Source organism: Rhineura floridana, chromosome 9 (assembly GCF_030035675.1).
Source record: "Rhineura floridana isolate rRhiFlo1 chromosome 9, rRhiFlo1.hap2, whole genome shotgun sequence".
Classification (NCBI taxonomy): Eukaryota; Metazoa; Chordata; class Lepidosauria; order Squamata; family Rhineuridae; genus Rhineura; species Rhineura floridana.
Genome location: NC_084488.1, coordinates 108,392,105 through 108,401,344, shown reverse-complemented (window position 1 = coordinate 108,401,344; position 9,240 = coordinate 108,392,105).

The following is a 9,240-nucleotide window of genomic DNA, read 5'->3' as shown; positions in this document are numbered from 1 at the left end:
TTTCCTGTGGGCAGGCCATGTTGTCAGATTTTAAACTAGCCCAATCAGAGCTTAAAAATGTTACTATTACTAAAAATGATTCTGCATTAAATGATAATAATAATTTAAAAAACCAAAACCTTCAGGATAAAAAGCAAGGCAAAGAGAGTTAAAGGGTCAGCTGTCCCTTATTTCCAGTCCATATGTGAGCTCTCATCTCTGAAGCTCTCTGCTCTCCTTATCCTCTTCCCCAGTTTTCTTATTACATTGCTCCTTCTGGCCTTCTTTCCCCCCTTAGTTATGCAAATCAGCTCCAGCACCAGTTGTTGGTATTGTTGGGCACCTGCCAAGGCCAGCTCCCCAGGAGGGTCCGCTGCTGTTGATTCCCTGAGCTGCAAGATTCTGGCTGTTCATCCTGCTTACTGTCACTGCCTGCTCACCTGCCATATGTAATCTTCCAGGCCTGTCTGTCTGGCCCTTAAGACTCTCCCCCTTCCTAGCCACATCCTTCACTGGCCCTCATTCACATCTTCCTCAAGTGTTTTTGTCTGGCTGGAAAGTGACCTTGAACTCTGATGATGCCTCTTTGTTGACTGGATAGAGGACAGTGAGATATGTATGCGTATGTGCGAAAACTAGCCTAATCTTCTTCTGATTCCCTTCTCCAGGTACCCCCTCTGAGGGAGGCTTGGAGGGCAGTGAGAAGGGAGAGGGTCTTTTCAGTTGTGGCTCCCCACCTGTGGAATGTGCTCCCCAGTGAGGTCCACCTGGTGCCTTCACTGGCATCTTTTCAATGCCAGGTAAGACTTACTTCCCCCCCCCAGACATTTGATAAACTGAAATGACGTTGTCTGTTATTAGCATTCTGTCAAAGCTTCCTGTGGGTGCATGGAGGTGTTGTTTTATTGTTGGGAGGTTTTTTTGGCATGATATATTTGTTTTTTTGTTTTTAACATTGGTGTAAGTCTCTTGGAGACTTTTGGGACACAAGCAACTAATAAATCTAATAAATAATAACAACATTCATTGCTCCACCCACTTGTGCCTCTGGCCCTGCCCACCACTGGCATGTGGCCCTGAAAGGTTTCCCAGGAGGGAATGTGGCCCTCAAGCTGACACAAAGGACTTCACTCCTGATGTGAGTGAGGAGACACTGCAGCATCCTCCACTTGACTGGCACTGTCCCTCTGTAAAGTTGTGCAGATTGGGCCCAAGGATAAAGAAATTTGTTACATTTATTAGTCACTTGTTACCTAAAAGGTCTCCAAGTGAGTTACATTTAAAAGCATATACATAAATACATTGTACCTCAAGGGGGAAGACCCATATAAAATAATCAACATTTCATACAACATATTAAAACACATACCCCCACAGCGATAGGAAGCTTTGGCTTTATAGGAAGCTTTATACTAACAATAAAGTAGACTCAACTCAGTCTATTAAAGGCCTGAAAAAAAGGTAAGTCTTCAGTGGCACCAAAAAGATGTCACCTAAGGCACTAGGTAGACCTCACTGAGGACAGCATTCCACAGACAGGGAGCCACAACTGAAAAGCCCCTCTCCCTTGTCACTGCCATCTGAGCGTCCCTTAGAGGGAGGAGCTGGAGAAGGACCTCAGATGACAATCTAAGGGTCCAGATAACAATCTAAGGGTCCAGGGCTTCATATTGGGAGAGGTGTTGCAGACGTTTTTGGGGTCCTGAGCTGTAAAAAGCGTTACAAGTTAAAACCAACACTTTGAATTGGGCTCACTACATGGGACTTCAGTTCTCCACATTTCCATGTCAGATTTGCATTTTTTAAAATAAAAAAGTCCTCATAAAAATCAATCAGCATTTTAGCATGCATTTCTCCACGTATACACATTTTTGTATGCAGTTTTGCCCAATACACAGATTTTTGAAAGCAATTTCCTCTAATACAAATACAAATATAATGTATTTGTACACATTATTTTCACTAATAAATGTGCACACCTTATCCCACGGTTTTTTTGAATTTTTATACACATTCCTTGGCTGGAGAACTGTATTGCAACATTCAGAGAAGTACAAATTTCGATGGGTGGCTGAATTTAGGCTCATGTATCGTTTTGGAAAATGATAGGTAAGTTCACTTTTAAATGCAAACTGAATCAAATTTCTCCTCCAGCCCAAGACTGACAACACAATGCTACATAAACTGGCTGGAGCCCTAGCACTGCCAAAGTTTCCACACAGGTATCCTTAAGGGAGATTCTACTTACGTTGCAGGTCAGGGAATCTTTTGCAATTCTAAATCAGCTATCAAGTCATGAGCCTTTGCTGCAAAGACTTCTGTGTTGGAGTCAGCAGCAAGGCGATACTTAAGGGGGCTCAGTCAAGGTCTGTGGTTCACAGCTCACAAATTCCTGGAACTACTCAAAAGTACATCTGTTGAAGTTAATGGACATGGCTAACGTAGGTTCATTAATATTAATGGGTCTACCCTGAATAGGACTTAGTTGAATACAACCCAGTGTATTAAATCAGGGTCTGATGTAGGGTTGTGAACTCTTGAAATAAAAAATTCTGGTACCCAGGTGGGCCAAAGGACAGGGCTTAACATTGGAACTCAGCAATTTATGAAAGAGCAGAGTGTAGGTACACAGAAAGTTGCCTTAGACAACTTGACCACCTAGCTCAGTATTTACTCTGACTGACAGTGGCTCTCCAGACTTTTGGGCAGAAGACACCAGGGATTGAACCTGGGACTGTCTGCATGCAAGGCAGATGCCCTACCACTGAGCTAGGACCCTTCCCTTAACACTCCTGGACTGTTAATGGTGTTATATATTTTCTAGGGAATCTGGTTCTTTCTTTTGATTGCTACCTTATGCATGTGGCGTTGACAGCTTGCTGTTGTGCTGTTCTTATAAGTTGTCAGGCCCAGGATGGGGTTCAAGAATGAGACTCGAGGGTGAAAGCAATTCTTTCTTTATTAAGGAGATTTCCACATTAAAAGTATGATGCTTCATGCACACGACTACTCTAACTCACTCTCATCCCTAACTTACTTATCCTGCAGCGTTGTAAGAAAGTTGACAGAGCAAAGTTTTCCCGCCTCTTCCTTGCTTAAGTAGGAGGTAGGCGTTCTCTAAGCCGAGCGCTTCTCCTGAGCGATCCTCCCCCCTCCTCCCGCCGTTGCTCGGCCCTCCTCTGCTTGCGGCGGGCGCGCGGAGAGAGCGGCTCCCCCCCTACTTTGCCCGAAGTACTGACATCTTTGAGCCGGCTGGGAGGAGGGAGAGGGGGGGAGCTGGGCACTGACTTCTTTCCCGGACTACCATGTTGGGGTGGGGTTAGAGTGCCTCTTTCTCCCTCCCCCTCCTCTCTCTGCAGCGCGAAAGGAGGCGTGAGAATTGGCTGGGCTGCGTCTCCGGCCATTGGAATCTCAAGGTCTCTTACTGGCCTCTCTCTCAAACTCCCTTCCTCCTCATACCCGCTCTGTAACTCTTGAAATCCCGGATCCCCCTCCCCACACTCCAGTACATCCCATTCAAGGTCCTGATCCAGGGTCTCGACATAAGTCCTGTCCAAACCACCTCAACCATACAGTTTAACGCCACATGTAGGGAAGCAGAGCCATCCCACTGGCCACATCTTCTGTCAGCCCCACCCACTGCGGTCCATGCATTGGGAGTAGGGTTGCCAGGTCCATGGGCTGAGACTGACCCTGTATCTTTAGGAGAAAAGAAAGTCAGCCAAGTGCAGGTGTTCTTGCAACTCTGTAATGGGAAAAACCACAAGGTGGAATTCTCCCTTCCCCCTGCACAACTTTGAAAGATACAGAAGACCTCTTGGAGGCTGGGCCTGGCATTCCACCTTGTGGTTTTTCCCATTACAATGTTGCAAGAACACCTGCACTTGGCTGAGTTTCTCTTCTCCTAAAGATACAGGGTCAATCTCAGGCCATGAACCTGGCAACCCTAACTGGGAGGCAGCATGAAGTGGGGAGCATATCATAGAGGGTTCTCAATCACAGGAGAAGCCCTCAATGTGCAGAGCAGACTTCCTTGTTCAGACCTTCCCTCTCAGTGTATAGATGGGTGGGGCCACTCAGGGTGTGAGGCCAGTAGGTGTAGCCTCACCCTCTCCCTCCACCTGATTTAGAGCACCTAAATAGGGCTCTTGTTTTACAGTGTATATGGGCTATTGTCAGCTTCCTTGAGGCAAATGTGAAAGGTGGGATATAAAAACTTACATAAATACATACATATATACATGCATGCATACATACATATTATTATTACAGGAATACCCAGCATTAACATATGCAATGGGTCCGGATCGTGTATGTAAACTGAAAATGTACTTAAAGTGAAGCACTACCCTTTTTCACTAATCGATACATGTACTGCACTGCAATGTCATATACGGGCATAACTGATGTAAATAATGCATTTATAACTAAAATAAACATAAAATAAAATAAAAGCAGGAAAGGAAGAACTCTGATGGGACAATGGAGAGGTATAAAATGAAATCAGGGGCCCCGTGTAACTCCTGGATTTCAGGTTGTACTTACTGTACTGTAAGCACGAGGTGCCCCCCCCACACACACACACAGGCAGAGCCAGCAGCTGCTGGCTAGGCTCGGATAGCTACGGCTTGCACCAAGGGACTGTACAGTACAATACTGTAAAGCTTAAAGAACTTAAGGAGTCGCTCAGACCAATGTACTGTACGGTAAAATTGAACTTAAATATAAAGGAGTTGCTTAGCCTTCAGGTCAGGTGTCACTCAGAGTCACTCAGATCCCAAAGGAGAAGACAATGCTAACGCTGCTGCCGCAAAGCACAAGGCACGTGTTGTACAGAACGCAAGTTCGGGCAGTTGCGGCAGTGTCTGAAAGTGCGAAGCAAGCGTCCATAAACAGGGGAATGGTGGAGTATGGAGTATGTCCGTACTCGTGAGTGTATGCAAAATGAAGCTCCGTAAAGCGGGGTATTCCTGTATTGTTTGAACTGCTTAATGAAAAATAGGCTTCTAAGTGGTTTAACGAAGTATAAAAACCAGTTACACAAACATTAAAATATAAACAGCCACAATTAAAATACACAATAAAACAATCCCATTAAAATAACAGAGCAATTAAAGCAGGAGGCTCAGGTTGAGAAATCAAGGAAATGTAAATAAGTGCCTCGTCATAAAATGCATCCAGACATATCTTGGGCCTTATCTGTACTATATGTTTAAAGCACTCTGATAACACTTTAAAATGTCATGACTTCCCCCAAAGAACCCTGGGAGCTACAATTCCCAAAGAGTGGTTTAACAGTTAGTCTGTCTTCCCATGGAACTCTGGGAACTCTATCTCTATGAGGGGAATAGGGGTCTGTTAACAACTCTCAGCACCTTTAACAAACTTCAGCTCCCAAAATTCTTTGGGGGAAGCCATGACTGTTTAAAGTGGTATGGTATTGCTTTACATGTATAGTGCAGATGGGGCCTTTAAAAACCCCCAGCTCCAACTGGCATCACAAGCTGAATTTTTCACCATACTAAAAAGGAATAAGCAGAGTCAATGTGAACAAAGGTTTTATGCACTACACACATAGGCACTATTGTAAGCATCAGTGACTGGAAAGGAAATGGTGAAGAACTTAAGGAGTCTTTAGATGCTTTAGTGGGATTTTGGAGGTGGGATCCTTTAACCACATAATTGGAATAATTAGTCTTTCTTTCTTTCTTTCTTTCTTTCTTTCTTTCTTTCTTTCTTTCTTTCTTTCTTTCTTTCTTTCTTTCTTTCTTTCTTTCTTTCTTTCTTTCAAACCCAGGATGGTCTTTGCCCAGCTTTGTAAAAGTGAACAAGAAGAGTTCCCTTGAAAGAGACCTTTTAAATCAGTATTCCATTTTGACAGCAGGGGCTACAGCCTTGCCAAGACATTTTTTACTATGAAGTCAGTTCAGCATCAAAGTCCTAAATGATGCATACGATTTCATGGCTAGCCCCTTGGTTTCAGTGTTATGACTGATCAGCAGCAAGAAGAAATGCCTTTTCATTTAGCTGAGGTTGCACCGGAAGAGTCATAGGGTGTGGAAGAAAATGCCGCACACAGACATGCACATGCACACACACTTTTTCTTTTTCTTCACATCTTCCTCCTCTATTTTTTCCCTTCAAAAAAACACATCTGTCCATCTAAAGTGTTTTTCTCCTACTGTGAAAATAGGTCAGAGTCATAAAGTGTCTCCCCTGCAGTCTGAGGCAAAAAATAATAATAATAAAAATAATAATCATTTTGGTCTCTGCTTTTATTAGCTTGGGAGAGCTGTGGGCTATTTAGAGAAAAGTGCCTTTGAAAATGAAATAAAATAAAAGAAGGCGATAAAAGACAATTGAAACAGCTTTGTTTCTCTTGGAGGGATGTGGTGGGAAGGGACATGAAACAATAGGAAATAAGAGAAGACTTTTGAGCTCCATTTTGGTTTTGCTGTTGTATTTTTCCCATCTGCACATTCTGTTATCGGTAACGTTATCATTCTTGCTGCTGCTGGTGGCTGGTGGCTCCATGTCAGTGGGGCAGTGGAATCCGCTCCAGGCTTTAGTCCAAACTTTCAAGGAGTTGTCCAAGGTGCTGAAACCACTGCTTGCTGCCAAAAACAATTATTGTTTGTTCAGAAGCAACAGGGTACCAATGAATTGTTTATGCAACACCCTGCATGGCTACTTGAGTCTTTAATGGCACAATCCTATTCGTGTCTGCTCAGAAGTAATTCTCACTGAATGTAACGGGGCTTGCTACCAGATAAGTAGATACAGGAATGCAGTCTAAAGGATGCAGGGGGATGTGCTATAGATTAATGTGTGTGTGTGGGTATTCTTAAATCAGCTCTCCAAGATGGAGCTTGTTGACAAAAACTTGACTTCACCATCTCATTCATTTATTCATAATATTTATATCCTGCCTTTTGGTCCCACATCCCCTCCACCCCCCAAGATGGCTCACAACATAATTTAAAACAATGTACAATTAAAGCAACAAAATAATAGAATTCAACAAAGTGCTGAGCTGGAGCAGATGTCACTTCAGGATAGGATGCTGTACTAACTTTGTTCAGGATAAGAGGCTGTAGTAACTGCAAGGAAGAGGGCAAGGAAGGCGTGGCAGCACTGCCTGAGCATGTTCAGCAACAGCACCTCTTTGGGAGGGGATGAGAAAGCCTCAGGCTTGATGGACCAAAAGCCTGACTTTGCATAAGGCAGTTCCAAAACCTACGAATGGCAATGGCGGCTTTTGGGAAGAGAGGCAGTAGCTCAGTGGCAGAAAACATGATTTGCCTGGATAATGCTCCAAGTTCATTTCCCAGCAGCAACACAGGAATCCAGGAAACTACCTTATACTGAGTCAGACCATTGGGTCCATCTAGCTCAGTATTGTCTACACTGACTGGCAGTGGCTCTCCAGGGTTTCAGGCAGAGGTCTCTCCCTGCCCTATCTGGCGATGCCAGAGGTTGAACCTGAGACCTTCTGCATGTAAAGCATGCTCTTCCACTGAGCTATGGTCCTTCCCCAGAGGGATTCTAGGTACTAGGTACCAGATTATATCACGTCCCCCCTTTTAAAACTACCACTCTGCTGGCTGATAGATATAACTAACATAGCTGTGTTCACAAGTAGTTTGTGGGGAGATGTACCACCGATGATGATGTATGATCTTCTCGACTCCAATTGAGGGACTAACATTATGTTGCAGCACCAAATGAAAGGCTCTTTCCATCTTTGGTTTCCACTTTTCCCTTGGTTCCTTGGAGACTGCGTGTGGCACGGCTTTGTTTATGTGTGGGGCCGGGAGTAAGAGGCAAGTTTGTTTGAATTACTCTTAGCAGGAAAGATTGATGTTTAAAATCAAACATCTGGGTAGGGCCACGAAAGGCATTCCCTAACAGAAGATTCAGTGTTCAAGGTATAATATTTATAAAGACAGGGCAAATGGTACATATGTAGATCTAGGACAATTTGATATTTATGAAGTGTTGGGGTTTTATTTGGACAGAAATGTTGGTAATTGTCTTTGCAAAGGGCCATTTTTATATACCACTTGAAAGTAAATCAATAACAAATTGGAATGCCATTTCTTTTAGTGGCCACTCTTGCTGCCATGTAGAGTGCCAGCTAAGTCAAGCAAAATGTATCCCAAGGCCTGCCAGGCATACTTGGATACATCGCTAATATGCTCTGTTCAGATTTCAAGCAGCTTCATAACTAGTGAACCATGCGGCAATGCCAGCTCCATTGGTTACAAGGAGCTGGTTACAATCTGTGTAAATACGACACAGCACAAAGTATTGTTCTAAGCTCCATGATACCCTATAGTCATGCTGGAAGGTAGGGCCATCTGGCAAACGTCTTGAGTGGAGATGGGGGGGGGGAAATTCAGTTCAGTTCACATTTAAAGGCACATCTACCAAATTTGCACTTTCCAAAACAATATGAGAATTAAAACACAGCCATACTTTGAAATTTGCACTTATCTGAAATTTGTGATGCAGTTCGCCAACCAAACAATTCTTACAAAAATGCATATATTAGGGGGAAGTGTGCATAAAAATGAATATATCGGTGAAGCTAACATACACAAATTCATTGCATATTAGGCAGGCGCCATCTCTGCTATCTTTTCGGCGCCTTTTGAAGACTTTCCTCTTTCAACAAGCCTTTTAGGTTGAGAGCTATCCCAGTCTGTGTCTGTCTTAGAATTGTTTAACATGTTTTTTAATAATGTTTTTAACCCTTTTTTAAAGTTCTTTTTAAAAAATGTTTTTAACGCTGTTTTGTCTTAATGTATTTTAAGATCTGTTTTTATGATGTTTTAAAGTGTTTTTAGCACTTTGTTTGCCGCCCTGGGCTCCTGCTGGGAGGAAGGGCGGGATACAAATTAATTAATTAAATAATAATAATAATAATTACATCAGAAGAAAAGGTTTGTAAAAATCTGTAAATAACAATGCATACAAAAATGTGTTTATTAGGAGAAATTTGCACTAAAATGCTAAATAATTTTCATGAGAATTTTTTTTAAAAACCCCACATATTGCTGTAGAAATGTGGAGGGCTGAATTTAAGACTGGAAAAATGAGAAATTGAGATAACTGAAATGGACAGATGCATAATGCTTGAGGCATTATGGGAAGTAAATGCTTCCTCTCTAAACTGTGTTCTATGCCTTCCATAATACATGCATTGTTAATTAAGGATATGTTTGTCGTTTTGTTACTTCTGTTTAAACAAAAAACACC